The sequence below is a fragment of the Protopterus annectens genome, chromosome 2.part1 (assembly GCF_019279795.1).
Source record: "Protopterus annectens isolate FY-2018-M chromosome 2.part1, PAN1.0, whole genome shotgun sequence".
Classification (NCBI taxonomy): domain Eukaryota; kingdom Metazoa; phylum Chordata; order Ceratodontiformes; family Protopteridae; genus Protopterus; species Protopterus annectens.
This window is the reverse complement of record NC_056729.1, coordinates 690,154,074-690,171,070: the sequence shown is the minus strand read 5'-3', so window position 1 is coordinate 690,171,070 and position 16,997 is coordinate 690,154,074. Positions and strand designations below refer to the sequence as shown.

Here is a 16,997-nt window from a genome sequence, read left to right as displayed (position 1 = left end):
CTTGACATATGCGAAAGGGTAGGCCTGGGTTTGTCTGGCATGCCTGAGCCCACCATAGGAACTCCTGTTTTAAGCATGGAATTAGTGGGATTTCTGTTTCTAGGCTGTGACTGTGTTGGGACCATAAATTCTTTAGGTACCACTGTAGTTTTCTCATATGTAGTCTGGCAAGTGGGACCAGGATTATGCATGATGCCATGAAGCCCAAGGCCTGCAGTACTTTTCTTGCTGTTAACTTGTTCAGCTTTGTTAGTGCCAAGAAGTAAAGAGGAGTTCTTTTGTTTTTCTGCAGTTAGGAATGCCATTTGTTTTACTGTGTCCAATTCTACCAAGAATGTCCTTGTTTGGGATGGTATCAGCCTTGACTTTTGTAGATTGACTGTGTATCCCAGTGCTTGTAGCAAGTAGATGACCCTTTGTAAATCTGTTGTCAGCTTGCTTTTGTTGTCCCCTTGTAGCAGGCAGTCGTCCAGGTATGGGTAAATTTGTATTCCCTGTAGTCTGCAATGGGCAATTACTGATGCCAGGCATTTTGTGAATACTCTGGGCAGTAGATAAGCCAAAGGGCAATGCTGAGAATTGATAGTGCTCTGATCCTGCAAGAAATCTGAGGTATCTTCTGCAGATTGGTCGAATGGGGACGTGCAGGTATGCCTCCTTGAGATCTAGAGTTACCAGCCAACACTCCTTGCCCAGCATGGGAAGAAGTTGCTGTAGGGTCAGCATTTTGAATTTTGGGACAATGATGTATGTATTTAAGGCGGACAGGTCGAGAATCGGTCTCCAACTTTTTTCCTTTCTTGGAACTAGGAATAGTCTTGAGTAGAACCCCTTTCCTTGCTCTGCAGTTGGCACTTTTTCCACAGCTTTTATGTTTGCTAACTGCATTATCTGTTGTAGAGCCTCTGTTTTTTGATTTGGAGGTAGATTTGGCATTCCTCTTTTGATTGGTAAAGTGTGGAAGTGGAACCGGTACCCTTGATCTATGGTTTGTAAAATCCACTTGTCTTTTGTTATATAGTGCCAGTTTTTTGAAAATAAGGTTAACTTTCCGCCTAGAGGAGCTGCTATTTGTTCCCTGGTAGGCGGATTTAGGATTAAGTCACTGTGGTTGTGTTGATGTAGTGGCAGTGGTTGTGTCTGTGCCTCTGTTGTTATCTTGCCACTGTCATCCTCTGTAGGCACCTCCTCTGGATTGGTTTCTACCTCTGGAACGTCTGTTTCTGCCCCTTTGAGATCTTATGGAGTCAGGAAAGGACCAATTTTTGGCAGGCCAGTTCCTGCTAAACCTTGGGGGTTGAACCTGCAAGAAATCTTTAACCGTTTGAACGGATTTTGCCTTTTCTTCCATTTTCTTCATAACCTGCTGGGCAGGTGTACCAAACAAACTTGTCTTATCCATAGGAGCATCTAGTAACTTTGCTTTAACATGATCCGGTAAAGCTTGCTCCTTTAGCCATGCATGCCTTCTTATCACTGTGCCAGTCATGGCTGATCTAAATGAAGCCTCCAGTGCATCATAGCCACATTTTAAGGAATGGTTACTAACCTGTTGTATGTTATTTACCATTTCTAGTACATATTTCTTATCAAGAGATTCATCAGTGGTTAGCTTTTAGTTAACTGATCAAGCATAAACTCTTGGTATTGTATCATGTGAAACTGACAGTTTAAAGCTCTAGCTGAGAGAGTAGCTGAAGTGTAGACCTTTTGCCCCATCTGTCTAATGACCTTGCTTCCCTTTCAGAAGGAATAGGGTTTTAGCTATGGTCGCTACTGCCTTGGGACCCTGGGATATAGTTTCGGGTCTGCAAGAGGGGCCTTGTAAAGGTGGTGATGAGTGTCTGGCACCCTGTAAAATCTGTCTGGTTTGGCAGGGGCTGGAGGTAAAGAATCTGGAGGAGCAGACATCATTGAAAGCATCATCCACCACAGAGAGAACAGGAGGTATAGCTAAGGGCCTGTGTTGTGGAAGGTGCAGAAAAGTCCTAAGTCTTTTTCTGGAGTCTGAAAATCCTGTTGCTGCCATTGGAACTGCTCTCGCATGGCATGTAAGGTTTCCCCAAAGGAAAATTCTTCTGGTGGGGAAGCAGCTGGAATGGATTCTTCAGCATCAGAGTCTTCAAAATTAGAGAAAGGAGCCTCTGGCTGATCAGTTATGTCTGATTCATCGGCTGAATCATCAGATGACACTGGCTCAGGGGCTCTGCCCTAGGTCTCTTCTCTGGGGCTGAGAGGCCCTGTCTGGGTGAGATTGAGATCCTCTAATTAATGAAATTAAATCTTCTGCCAGAGTAAGCATTTGAGAACTAGAGGAGGGCCTGGTTGAAGGGGTTTAACAGGCACTGATTTAGTAGTCTTGGCTGCTTTAGCCCTGGCGAAGGCCTTAATGGACATGGCTGCTGGAGGCCTAGCAGCACCACGTGCTGGGGTAGAGACATCCAAGGAATGGTGTCTGATAAGTCAGTGGCAACCACCGTAGTGGGTATAATTTCTGAGGCCGATTCAAGAATGGTAGCAGGGGCCTCAGTTGTAGAGATAGATTCAGCTGTACTTTGATCATTTTTCGGTTTCGCCGAAACCCAGACACTCCGCGTTTGCTTAACCATGCTTTCACCCGAAACCGCGGACCGCCAGTGTCGGTCTTTATCTTTCCGTTTTGGCAGATTGGGTAGTCGGAGGATCCGACGGCATAATGTACGCAAAATCAGAACCGAAAAACTGTTCAGCAACTCCGACCGACGCCGCCTAGCGTCGTCGGTTGAAAGAAGCACAGGCCGAACAGGCTGCTACGTCGTGGGCTGGGCCTAAACAAGGCAGACAGTAAGAGTGGAAATCTTTATGAGGTATTTGTTTCCCACAGGTTAAACAATTATTAACTTTTTCTGACATCGGCTGAGGCAAGGAAGAGTCCCCAACGGGTACTTAGCTTTAGAAGTCTTCAAGTAGTATTCGTAGAAGAAATCTCTGGATCCGACCGACCGCCACTTGCGAACAGCTTCTGCTTCGGGCGCCACGCGGCAAGAAAGACTGAGGAAAATGGCGTCGGCTGATGCCTTTATACCCGAAGACCAACAGAGATGACGTCGGGTGAAGTGCGACATCAGCCGAAGCCGGACCCGGACTTTGGAATCCGGCCGACTGAAGGGCTGCCTGACGACAGGACAACCCAGTTGTTATGACTGCAGATGCATCCATGAAGGACATCTGTCTATGTACATCCAAGGAATGCAGCATTCTTTCCCCTCTGTTTTGTGGGTTGGGAAAGAAGGTAGGTAGGTGGATTGCCTGGTTTAAAGACACTCTGGATATCACCTTAGGCATAAACGTAGGATTAGTCCTCATGGACACTCTATCTTGGTGGAAGATTAGGTAGGGCTGTACCGCCATTAGGGCCTGAAGTTCAGAGACCCTCCTTGCTGAGGTTATTGCCAGTAGGAAAGCAGTTTTCCACGATAGATGCTGCAGGTCCGCTGTAGCTGCTGGTTCAAAAGGTGCGAGTGTCAATTTTTCTAGCACAAAGTTCAAATCCCAAGCTGGCAATGGTGGTTTCCTTGGAGGTTTTACATTCTTGATTCCTCTGAGGAACTGCCTGAGTAAAGGATGTGAAAAGACAGGTGGGTCAAAGCTGTATTCTGCTGAAATAGCTGATGCATGTATCTTGATGGAGGAATAGGACAGGCCTGTATGTAGAAGCTCTGCCAGATACTCCAGAATGTTAGCCATATCTATAATTGACACATCTTTTCCTCTTTCAGTGCTCCAAATGACAAACCTTTTCCATTTTCCTGCATAGTTCCTTCTTGTTGAAGGTCTGCGGGCTTCAAGGATAATGTCTTTAACCCTTTGGGAAAGTTCTGGGTTAGTTGCTGCTATGTGATGTTCCATGCAGTCAGTTGCAACGTTTTTGGTTTGGATGCATGATGCTGTAGTTGCTCTGAGTTTACATCAAAGGCATCAGGGTATTGGCCACATGTTGTCCCGAGACATGCTCCTCAGTAATGGGTACCAGTGTTGTCTTGGCCAGTTTGGAGCTATCAGGGTTATCCTTGGACGTTCCTCCTTGATTTTTAGTAATACCTTGTGTATCAAGGGAAGAGGTGGAAATGCATATGCTGTTAGACCTTTCCAGCTGAAGGAGAGCGAATCCACTTTCCATGCAAGTGGGTGGAATGTCCTTGTGCAGAATTTTTGAGTTGGTGATTGAGAGAGGGAAGAATAGATCTATCTGTGGTCTTCCCCATTTCTTGGAGATGGTCTTGAAGATGTCCGGGTGTAGCATCCATTCGTGGGCATCCGATGTGGTTCTGCTCAATATGTCTGCTAGAGTATTGTCTTTCGGTACAAATATTGCCTGTAACTGGATGTTGTAGCTGAGTGCCAGGTTCCAAAGCTCCAAAGTCATTCTGCATAGGGGGTATGAATGAGTGCCTCCCTGCTTGTTGATGTACCACATGACTGTGGTGTTGTCTGTCCTTATCATCAAATGGCCCTCTTTGAGAAATGGTCTGAAATTTTGGATTGCCAGTTTTACTGCCAGCATTTCTTTTAGGTTGATGTGCAGGTGGAGTTGATCCTGCGTCCACAATCCTTGTACGCATTTGTCCAGCATGTGAGCCCCCCATCCTAGGTCTGAGGCGTCTGTTGTGGTCTGGCTTGCTTGATAGCTGTGAAAGGGTAGGCCTGGGTTTGACTGGCATGCTTGTGCCCACCATAGGAACTCCTGTTTTAGGCATGGGATTAGTGGAATTTCTGCTTCTAGGCTGTGCCTGTGTTGGGACCATAAATTCCTTAGGTACCACTGTAGTTTTCTCATATGTAGTCTGGCATGTGGAACCAAGATTATGCATGATGCCATATAGCCCAAGGCCTGCAGGACTTTTCTTGCTGTTAACTTGTTCTGTTTTGTTAGAGCCAAGAAGTAAAGAGGGAGTTCTTTTGTTTTTCTGTTAGGAATGCCATTTGTTTTACAGTGTCCAATTCGCCAGGAATGTCCTTGTTTGGGATGGTATCAGCCTTGACTTTTGTAAATTGACTGTGTATCCCAGTGCTTGTAGCAAGTAAATGACCCTTTGTAAATCTGTTGTCAGCTTGCTTTTGTTGTCCCCTTGTAGCAGGCAGTCGTCCAGGTATGGATAAACTTGGATTCCCTGTAGTCTGCAGTGGGCGATTACTGATGCCAGGCATTTTGTGAATACTCTGGGCAGTAGATAAGCGAAAGGGCAATGCTGAGAATTGATAATGCTCTGATCCTGCAAGAAATCTGAGGTATCTTCTGCAAATAGGTCGAATGGGGACGTGCAGGTATGTCTCCTTGAGATCTAGAGTTACCAGCCAACACTCCTTGCCCAGCATGGGAAGAAGTTGCTGTAGGGTCAGCATTTTGAATTTTGGGACAATGATGTATGTATTTAAGGTGGACAGGTCGAGAATAGGTCTCCGACTTTTTTCCTTTCTTGGAACTAGGAATAGTGTGGAGTAAAATCCTTTGCCTTGTTCTGTTATTGGCACTCTTGCCACAGCTCTCATCTTTGCTAATTGCATTATCTGTTGTAGAGCTTTTGTTTTTTGATTTGGAGGCAGGTTTGGCATTCCTCTTTTGACTGGTAAAGTGTGAAAGTAGAACCGGTAACCTTGGTCTATGGTTTGTAAAATCCACTTGTCTTTTGTGATGTAGTGCCAGTTTTTTGAAAATAAGGTTAATTTTCCGCCTAATGGAGCTGCTATTTGTTCCCTGGTAGGCGGATGTAGAGTTAAGTCACTGTGATTGTGCTGTTGTAGTGGTAGTGGCTGAGTCTGTGCCTCTGTTATTACCTTGCCACTGTCGTCCTCTGTAGGCACCTCCTCTGGATTGGTGTCTGCCTCTGGAACGTCTATTCCTGCCCCTTTGGGATCTTGTGGAGTCAGGAAAGGACCAATTTTTGGCAGGCCAGTTCCTGCTAAACCTTGGGGCTGAACCTGCAAGAAATCTTTAACCGTTTGAACAGATTTTGCCTTTTCTTCCATTTTCTTCATTACCTGCTGGGCAGGTGTACCAAACAAACTGGTCTTATCCATAGGAGCATCTAATAACTTAGCTTTAACATGATCCGTAAAACTTGTTCCTTCAGCCATGCATGTCTTCTTATCACTGTGCCAGTCATGGCTGATCTAAATGAAGCCTCCAGTGCATCATAGCCACATTTTAAGGAATGGTTACTAACCTGTTGTATGTTATTTACCATTTCTAATACATATTTCTTATCTATAGAGTCATCAGAGGATAGTTTTTTAGTTAACTGATCAAGCATAAACTCTTGGTATTGTATCATGTGAAACTGACAGTTTAAAGCTCTAGCTGAGAGAGTAGCTGAGGTATAAACTTTTTTGCCCCATCTGTCTAAAGACCTGGCTTCCCTTTCAGAAGGAATAGGGTTTTTTGCTGTGGTCGAGGCTACTGCCTTAGGCCCCTGGGATATAGTTTCGGGTCTGCAAGTGGGGCCTTGTATAGGTGATGATGCGTGTCTGGTACCCTGTAAAATCTGTCTGGTTTGGCAGGGGCTGGAGGTAAGGAATCTGGTGCAGAGCAGACATCATTAAAGGCATCGTCCACAACAGAGAGGACAGGAGGTATAGCTAAGGGCCTGTGTTGTGGAAGGTGCAGAAAAGTCCTAAGTCTTTTTCTGGAATCTGAGAAATCCTGTTGCTGCCATTGGAATTGTTCTCATGGCATGTAAGGTTTCCCAAATGAGAATTCTTCAGGTGGAGAAGCAGCTGGAATGGATTCTTCAGCATCTGAGTCTTCATAATTGGAGAAAGGAGCCTCTGGCTGGTCTGTAATATCTGAGTCATCCGCAGAATCATCAGAGTTCACAGGCTCGGGGGGTTCTGCCCTAGGTCTCTTCTCTGGGGGCTGAGAGGCCCTGTCTGGGTGAGATTGAGATCCCCTACTTAAGGATATTAAATCTTCTGCCAGAGTAAGCATTTGTGAACTAGAAGTAGGCCTGGTTGAGGGGGGTTTAACAGGCACTGATTTAGTAGACTTGGCTGCTTTAGCCCTGGCAAAGGCCTTAATGGACATGGCTGCAGGAGGCCTAGCAGCACCACGTGCTGGGGTAGAGACATCCAAAGGGATGGTGTCTGATAATTCACTAGAAGCCACTGTAGTAGGTAAAATTTCAGAGGCCGATTCAAGTAAGGTAGCAGGAACCTCAGAAGTAGTCAAAGATTCAGCTGTGCTTTGATCCGTTTTCTCGGTTTCGCGAAACCGAGACACTCGCGTTTGCTTCACCATGGTTTCGCCGAAACCGTGGACCGCGAGTGTCGGTCTTTTCTTTGCGTTTCTTAACAATTTGGGTAGTCGGAGGATCCGACGGCATAATGTACGCAAATTCTGAACCGAAAAACTGTTCAGCAAACTCCAACCGACGCCTAAGCGTTCGTCGGTTGAATGAAGCACAGGCGAACAGGCTGCTACGTCGTGGTCTGGGCCTAAACAAGGCAAACAGTAAAAGTGGAAATCTTTATGAGGTATTTGTTTCCCACAAGTTAAACAGTTATTGACTTTTTCTGACATCGGCTGAGGCAAGAAAGAGTCCCCAACGGGGTACTTAGCTTTTTAGAAGTCTTCGAAGTAGTATTCGGTAGTAGAAATCTCTGGATCCGACCGACCGGCACTTGCGAACAGCTTCTGCTTCGGGCGCCACGCGGCAAGAAAGACTGAAGAAAATGGCATCGGCTGATGCTTTTATACCCGGAGACCAGCAGAGATGACGTCGGGTGAAGTGCGACATCAGCCGAAGCCGGACCCGGACTTTGGAATCCGGCCGACTGCAGGGCTGCCTGACGACAGGACAACCCAGTTGTTATGACTGCAGATGCATCCATGAAGGACATCTATCTGCTCTCCCAATATGTCTGACAGAGTACTCTGTAGTGAGCTTTTAAAATCTGCCCACTCATTAACAGTACCAAAAAGCTCTCACTCAGTTACCTATTACCTTACCATCACACCTTCAGCATTTGATGTCTACCCAATGAAAAGAAAACACTCTCTTAAGTCTACTTAGGGTAAAAAAATAGATATGAAAATACTTCCAACAAAAATTCTAACCTCCCATTATTCTTTTATAAACTGCCATTCCAGTCTATCTTCCCTGATCTGACTGATTCTTACAGTTATTACGCAATATTTTATATGGCCAACTAATTACTCTTTTTTAGCTTCTGTTCTAGACTCAGCTAAAACTCTTAGCATTTTTGGTCACTTTTTCCCTTCTCTCTTTGCCTGTACTCTAATATTAATTCTTGATAGGGAAAGCAGTCTCTAACCTGCAGTATACCCGTCTCCCTAGCCTCGCCCCACTACATTACCTTTGCCTCTCCAGTGATTTCCTCTCAATACACTGGTTCCTTTGTTAATTTTCTCCAGTAAATTTCTAGACCTCTGTTGCCTATTTTTTTTATTACGTTACTTACAGTCTCACATTTTGGCAAAATCCCCTTTCTCCATTCCAGTGGTGGATTAGTGAATGAAGGGAATAATCCCCTTTTTAGAAAAATTAGGGAAAAAGACCGGTAGTTGAAGTGTCTGATTAATATTAGGTTCTGAGACTACCTTTGGTAGAAAGGAGAGATTAGTCCTAAAGGAGATCCTGTCTTTGTAAAATATTATGTAGGGCGGTTAGCAGGACAAGGCCTGAAGTTCAGATACTCTTCTGACAGATGTAATAGCCACTAAAAATAAAGTTTTCCAAGACAAAAACTTGAAGTCACAAATAGCCGATGGTTCAAAAGGATGCAAAGTAAGGGACTGAAGAACTAATGTTAGATCCCATGGAGGAATGGAGTCTTTAAATGGAGGTCTTAACATTAGAAACCCCTTTAAAAAGGCTTTACAAAGTTTGTGCGACATAAGAGACGATCCATCAAACCCCATATGGAAGTTCAGGATTGCCCTAAATGGACTTTAATTGTTGAGGAAGAGGAACCAGATTGATAAAGATTAGCCAAAACATCCAAAACTTCATGAACAGGGGTCGAATAAGGATCAAGTTCATTTAAAAGGGCCCAGGTTGCAAATTTTTCCCATTTACTTTGATACAGGTGCTTAGTCGAAGGTTTGTGATGGGCCCCAATGATTTGACGGACAGGAGAGAAAAGTAAGGGATGCCTGGCAATCATGGAAATTAGAGAAAGCCACGCTGTGAGCTTGAGATGATGGAGGGTCAGATAAACCATGCCCTCTGGATGAGACAGCAGATCTGGAGCTGGGTCAAGTATCCATGGTTTCCGAAGAAGATGAGGCCAAAAGAAGGGAAACCAAACTTGTCGAGGCCAAAAGGGGGCAATAAAGAAGAAAACCAAACTGGTCGAGGCCAAAAGGGGGCAATAAGGATTATTGAGTTCTCTGACCTCTTGGCTTTCTTTAGAAACTGGGATATCAAAGGAGTTGGGGGAAAGGCATACAGAAGACCGGGGAGCCAATTGTGGAGAAGAGCGTCTCTGGACGAGTCCCCCAGAGGGGGGGATTAGGGCAAAGTAACTGGTGCACTTGTTTAGACGGGATGCAAAAAGATCACAGCAAGGTCGGGCCCAGTGACAAAAAATCTCCTTCACCACCACAGGATTGAGTGACCACTCGTGAGGCATGAAAATGGTCCTGCTCAGTTTGTCCGTTATCACCACTGGAGCTTCCAGGAATGTGCATTGCTGTGAGAAAGCGGTTGGATGTAATTGCCTATTGCCATACTCTGAGGGCTTCTCAACACAATGGGTAAGATTTGGTTCCCCCCCCCCGTTTGTGATATACCAGACTACTGACATGCTGTCCGTCTGAACTGCTACTGTTCTTAGAGGAAGGGCATCCTGAAATCCTTGCAATGCTAACAGCACTGCCCTCATCTCTAGAATAAGTATGTGCAAGTTGGGACCACGTGCCTTGGACCGTGCTTCCCAGATAATGCCTCCTCAACCCTATCTGGGAAGCGTCAGTGGTCACTATGGCTTGGGGTTGCAGAAGGATGAATGGCTGACCCGAAAGAATCTTGTTGCAGTGCACTCACCATGAAAGATCCTTTCTACAGCAATTGGTAATCAAGATGGGGTGAGACACTGGCTGATCTGAGACCACTGGGAGGCTAGCAACCATTGTAAAATTCACATGTGGTATCTTGCTAAGGGGAACAAGAGTGACTGAGGCTGCCATAAAGCCCAAATGCTTATAGGATTAATCTGGTTGGAACACTTTTGCTCTGGATAATTTGGCTGACCTGAGATCTGATCCTTTGTAACCTTCCCAGTGGAAGTGAAGTGATTCCTGCAACTGTGTCCAACAGGGCTTCAATGAATTCTAGTTGTTGCGAGGGTTGCAAATTTGACTCTCCATAATTTATTGAGATGCACAGAGATGCAGAGCGTAATCTCTTGCTCGTTCTATTTGACGTTTGGTGGTAGCGGTGAGGAGCCAGTTGTCGAGGTATGGAAAAACATGAAATCCCTGCAGTCTGAGATGAGCTGCTACCACTGCCATGTATTTGGTGAACACCCTGGGGGCTGAGGTGAGTCCAAAGGCAGTGCTTAGAATTGGAAATGAGTGTCTCCCAGCCAGAAGCGCAGGAACCTCCTGTAGTGTTTGTCCATTTTTATGTGGTAATACGAGTCCTGCAGATCTACAGAACACATCCAATCATCCTTTTCCATAAATAGAATTATGGACTATACAGAGACCATCCGAAATTTGGTTTGCTGTACTGCCTTGTTGAACTGGCTGAGAACCAAAATGGGTTTCCAGTCCCCTGTTTTTATGGGCACTAAAAAGAACCTTGAGTAAAACCCGGACCCTATTTGGTCTGGTGGGACTTTTTGGATGACTCTTTTGTCAAACAGTGTTTGAATTTCCACTACTGCTGCTTCCCTGTGATTGGGTGGAACATCTGGGAGTCTTTTTTGGGGTTTTGGACTTATAGAAAGTGGGATATTGTAGCCTCTGTATAGGATTCCCTGCACCCATTTGTCAGAAGTTATCAGTTGCCAGGCGGGATTTTGCAGGGATAACCATCCCACGACTACCTCCAGAGGAAGACAATCAGGCCTCTGTTCAGGGGTGCTGTTAGGAAGTACCAGAGAAGGAATCTCTGGACCCCTGGTTCTGCAGGCAACTTCTGCCTCTAGGGCGACATCTTGCATTACTTCCCTCTCTGCCCCCATGGAAAGTCTTTGCCACACGAGTCTTGGAAAGGTCCTTGGGATTTTTTAAACCATAGTCTCCAACTTCTCTGGTTCCTAGAGTAAGGACACTGAAGAGTGGAGAAACGTACGCCTACAGCAGAAAGAGTTTTCCCATCTTTCTCACATCTGGCCAGACTGTCTTTTACCTTAGTACCAAAAAGGGATGATCTGTCAAATGCAGCGTTGATGAGTGATGCTTTAAATGGCTCCACAAAGTCACACAAGCGCATCCAGGAGTGCCTTCTAATGACTATGCCTGAACCCTCCGCTCTTGTCGTCCCTTCGACTGATTGGGCAATCAGCCTCATATATTGCTTCAAGGGTGGCAAGCTGAAAAGCAACTTTGTCCCATACCCCTTCAGCTACAGCTCCTGAGAGGGTATCCAAGAGCTCTTTGACTAGATTCCTTTGTAACCTTGTAAAGTGTACCATGGAGTTCAAGGACCTGAGAGCAAAGGTCATTGAAGCGTAAACACGCTTCCCAAGCCTATCCATAGTCCTAGACTCCTTGTTAGGAAGACAGATAGTAGGACTTTCCTCAGCAAGTTCCTTTTTAGTGGCTGCCGCTATCACCATGGCGTCCAAGGAGATACCTTTAGAACAATGCTGTTCTTCTTTGGGGGCGGAAAAGATCAAGTCAGATCTCTTGGGGATCGGTTCGATGGAGTCGGGCATCTTCCATGCCCGCTGAATGATTAGTTTAATAAGCTTGTCAGCGGGTAGAGAGATCCAAGATGTAGAAGGTTGGGCACGAAAAGCCTCCAGGTATACAGACTCCTCCAAAGAAGGTTGGAGGGAACACCAGCCATGTTCCGGGGAAGTGTCCAAACAGGAAACCACCAAGGAGGGTCTTTCCTGGGAATCTTTGCCCTCTGTCCTGGGGCAGAAACTGATGGAAGCTCAGGTCGAGGTGATGTAGAAGTGTGGTCCAACAGGGTTGGCAGAGATGGTGAGTCCCAAATGGACAAAGCCTTCTCCATGATTCGGAAGGCTGGCACCCCTGCCCCCACCCCATAGAGGGATGGGAGCCCAGAACCAAAATAGATTCCTTCGGAACCAAGGTCCCTCCCCCACTGAAGAGGCGACCCCCGAAACTGAAGCATGGGTCAATCCAATGCAGGCTGAAGCACAGAGAGTTATGGAAGGCTCCAAAATTACTGAAGTCAATCCATGCACCTTGGAACCGGAATGGGAGTCTCGACCCTGGGAGGTCTCCAGTGCCAAAAACCCGAGGTGCTCAAGGCAACCCTTGGTTCCGGAGATGGAGCTGCTACCGGAACAGAGGCAGTTGAAGCTGGGAATGTCAGAACCATGGGATCCAATGACTCAATAGGAGTTGGAGGAGGAATAACGGATTGTGTCGTAAAATAGCCGGTCCTGGTGCTGGTTTAGCTAGGAACCGAAGACAACTCCCTTGTCATAAAGAGTTGATCCGCCAGTCTCATAATGTCTGATCCAGAGAGACTCTTGGTGGATTGAACAGAAGGAGTTGAAGGAGACCTAGGGGGTCTAGGATCAACAAAGAGGCTCAGTGGTCTATCCTTGAATGGGTCAATAGAAAGAGAACATCTGGATCTTGGAACAAAAATAACCTCAGACTATTCCAGTACTGATGAATCTCTCGGTGCCAAGGCAGTTGAAGTAGACTCCGAAGTCTTGGTAGGTACCAAATCTTTTTTGCCATCCGGTGCCGTGGAACTCCGACACCGAAGGCTGCTTAGAAACCTTTTTAGGTGGTTCCAAAGTGCTAGGATCCAAGGAAGGTAGCTTCTTAGAAGAAGAGGATGATGAAGAACTGGCTTCCGTTTTGGACCCAGAAATTACCTCTTCAAAGTCACCTTTTAGTAGTCCTTTAAGAATAAGTGTTTTTCATTTTGGTGAGTGTCCTAGTGGAAAAACCATGGTGAATTAAACAGTTCTCCTGCAGGTGAACTTTACCTAGGCAATATACACAACACACAGGCCCCGTCTGAGTTGGTCATTTTCCTCTCACATTTCTGACACCTTTTAAACCCCAAGGTGCCCTTAGATGACTTGGCTGGAGATTCAGACTTATCAGCCATAATGAACACAAACACACACACTCACCAGAAAAAGAACAGTGAAAATTTTCTTTTTTGTCTTTTTTTTTAAGCAGGGGTAAAAAGAAAGGAAATACCAATGATGGTAAGAGAGAATAGTTGAATAGGTATAAAGAAATACCAACAATGGTACTGAGGAAATAACTACCAACTGTAGTGTTGTAGAGTGAGGAAAAGATCCACACAAGCACTATTGAAGATAATGAGAGGAGTGGGAAGAGAGAAAAGACACTAAAGATAAAAGAAAGACTTACAAAAGAGAAAAAAAAGGATATTTTTAAGGAAAAAAACTTACTTAAGCTGTAAGCCAAATCTCGAGAGCGGTCATATGCATCTGACACATGAAGCAGCAAACGAGATCTGAGGTAATTTTGAGAGGAGCATTATGGATAAAGCCTAGCTCAAGAGTTTGGAAGATGCAAGCTGAAATAAATGGCCGAGTCGGTTCCGAGGCTCGAAATCGAGCCCACAGTCAAGGATTATGTGAAGACTAACAACATCAGATCGACAATTAGGAACATTGTGATCAGGGCCTAGACAGGTGACACACAGCAAATGGAAGTCTCAGTGTGGAATTTGCTTACCACAGCAGACACAACTGTTAACCTTATCTGACATGGGTTAAAGCAAGAAAAAAAAAGTATTCCCCAACAGGGTACTTAGCCTTCAGATGACTTCTCTCTAGTATAGACCGACCAACGTACTGAAATACTGCTTTGGGCTCCAACAGCAAGAAAAGACTGATATCATGGCGTTGTCTGCTACCTATATACCCATGCATACTGACGTCTGATAGGACGTCCAACAGCCTAAGGAGGAAGGAGAATTTTACTCTAGTAGTAAGGTCGGCCAAGGGCTTACATGGCAGGAAATCCCAAATGTCAGGACTGCAACAGTGAAACACGAAAAACATCCTCAGTTTCTATTTCTTTAATTTCTCCATTACTAATCCTCTTTTGTACTTTTCCTCTCTGTTTTCTTCTTTTTTGTATTGTAAAAGTTTCCATGTCCGGATGCCTTTGCCTGTATTTCTCTTCAAATATATTTAGTACTGCTCTTTTTGCATTGATTAGTTTTGTTTTCTCCTTTGCACAAATATTGCACCACATTAAATATCTTCTCTTTCCCATGTCCATATTTCTTCTTCAGATGTCTCCTGCTCCTCCTGTTTCTCCTTATTTTGGGGATTCGTTACTTCATCATGCTGTGATGTAACCTGTGTTAGACTTTCTGCACCAAATCCTTCCCTTCAACAAGTACTGAATAACCTCATCTTCCACTGTTTAACTTCTATTTTACTAACCTTCTATTCTACGTTCCCTCTTTGTGATCTTATTTATTTATTTATTTTTATTGAGAATTTTTATATCTGTATGCCTTTGCCTGTATTTCTTTTCGAATATCTTTGGGGCTGCCTTTTTTGTGTTGATTAATTTAGCTTATTCCTTTGCATAAATATTACACCATATCAGATCTCTCTTTTCTATGTCCATAATTCATTTTTATAACTTTCAAAAGTCTCTAGATTTTGTTCTTTATATTTTTGCACTTTGTCAATCATTTCTTTTTCCAAATGGCCCAAAGTTTCTTGGTCTATATAAAGTTTTTCATAAATCTGTTGTATTAATGAACACAAATTTGTATTTGAAGCTTCTGACAGTGTATCTTGTGGAAGTATTTTTCTTTCTTCTAATATTTCTCTCGATCTTTTTGTATATCTTCTGTCTGGAAATTCTGGGCTTCTTGCATAACAGTAACAACACATAATTTCTTCCTTATCCTCAACAGTTCACTTTATCATATTTATAGCTCTTATTTGGCCTATCAGTTTTTGTGATTTTTTGTGGGATGTTACTTCCTTCTACCGGGGGGGGGTGGGGGATTCTCCCCCTGGCATGGTCTAGCCCCATTGTAGGAATGGCTCCACATCTTGAAGATTCTACACTGCCAGTTTTTCCAGTCCTGGTACCAGTACGCCTATATAAATCAGAGTCATCTTGGTGAGATTTTGTGAAAAACAGGGTTCACCTCGTGAAGGTACTCATCAAGACTTGAGGATGAATTCAATTCCAGCAATACTACTCTCCTTTGCTTGCTGACTTACCTCTCCATTCTGTCCCCTACACTGCCTGGCAGATTGAACTGAAGGTTAAGGCTGTGAGCCGTAGTTCCTGTGGTACAGGGTTTGATTCCCTCAGCCCTCACTTGCATACTGTGCGACCTTGAGCAAGCCACTTAACCAGACAGTGCTTTACAGCAACTAGGATTTTGGGCTAGGTTTCTCAATGGTCTCTGGTCTGCAAGCCTAATAACTACCTATGAATCTTAAACAGACTTGAGTTTGCATACAATATAATTGCTAACTTTGTCACCATCATTCCTTACAGCATGGCATATCCTTTCATTTGCTGTGTTGTCTGGAACTAAAGAATCTTACCCCTTACACAACTAAAGTTTACTCACAAACATCTATATTCAGCTTAACATGCAACAGTCCACTGCAAGCTGTTGGATCATCTTACATGACCTTAGTCAGTGTTTAGTAGTCCGATACTCAGTCTGATGATTGTTTACACTAATATCTCAAAATTATGTAATACTAAGCTAACCACCATTACGCAATATTTACTGATATCTTCCTTTTAAAGGAAGCTGAAAATCTGTTCCTTGTGTTGGACTTTACTTATGGATTCACACCCTCTGTCATTTATTTTTTAACTTCAGTCTTACTTTTAATTTATTTTTTTATCTACTACACATACACATCTCATCCTTTCTTCGCTTCTCTCACCTTCTCAAACTCTCTCTCCTCATAGTTCTTTTTGGTGTGTTGATCTTTTCCCTTCTGTTCACTGAGATGTTCATATGACTTTTTTTATCTAGGGAATGCATTTCCTCTCACATAATTTCTCTGCTTTCTTCAACAATTCTAAACTTGGCTATCATCTTATCTACTCATATTGTCTATTTTCAGTTCATTTTCATGCTATTTTCTCCTTATGACCTACTTACACTGTATTAGAACAGATTATTAAAAATGAAGTTGTTTTGTTGTTTAAAAGTGTAACTTTCACATTTCTCTTTTTATTTTATTTATTTAACATTTGTTTACCGGGAAAGTCAGACTTGAAAGGAGCCAATTTTCAGCGGAGCCTGGGGAGAAATGCTCCAGACACAGGTCTTTATAATGTGAGAGGAAACCGAAGTACCCGCAGAAAATCCACACGAATGCAGGGAGGACATGCAGACTCGGCACAGAAGGCACTCCAGCTGAGAATCGAACTGGAGAACCTCTTGCTGTGAGGAGACAATGCTACCGCTGCACCACTGCTCATGTGACATTTCTGTCGCCATTCCATGTATGTCACAATAGCCTTGCCTATGATCACTACAGTACAATGACCTGCAAACAACTGTTTGTGTGTGTGTGTGTGTGTGTGTGTGTGTGTGTGTATTTGTCCCTTAAATGATGTAGCCTTGACCCTGAGCCCTTACTGAAGCCCATATGGACTTGGAATCACCAGGTACAATAAAAAATTAATATGCAGATGGCCAAATAAATAAAATGCCACCAAATACTAGTATGCAAGACACAGCCTAACTCAATTAACATGTTGCTTTGCATATAAAAAATATTTCTAATCCTAACTAATAGCTACATAACTGCAACCAGCATTAATTCAAGCAACTCAAGATTTATTTTAATAC

At 44.0% G+C, this 16,997-nt stretch overlaps 1 protein-coding gene across 3 annotated transcripts in view; it reads right to left on the bottom strand.

Moving 5' to 3' along the window:
- SCMH1 (Scm polycomb group protein homolog 1) overlaps positions 1-16,997 on the bottom strand; it is a 1,495,203-nt gene that overhangs the window by 1,252,938 nt on the left and 225,268 nt on the right. The gene's annotated exons all lie outside the window — the stretch shown is intronic.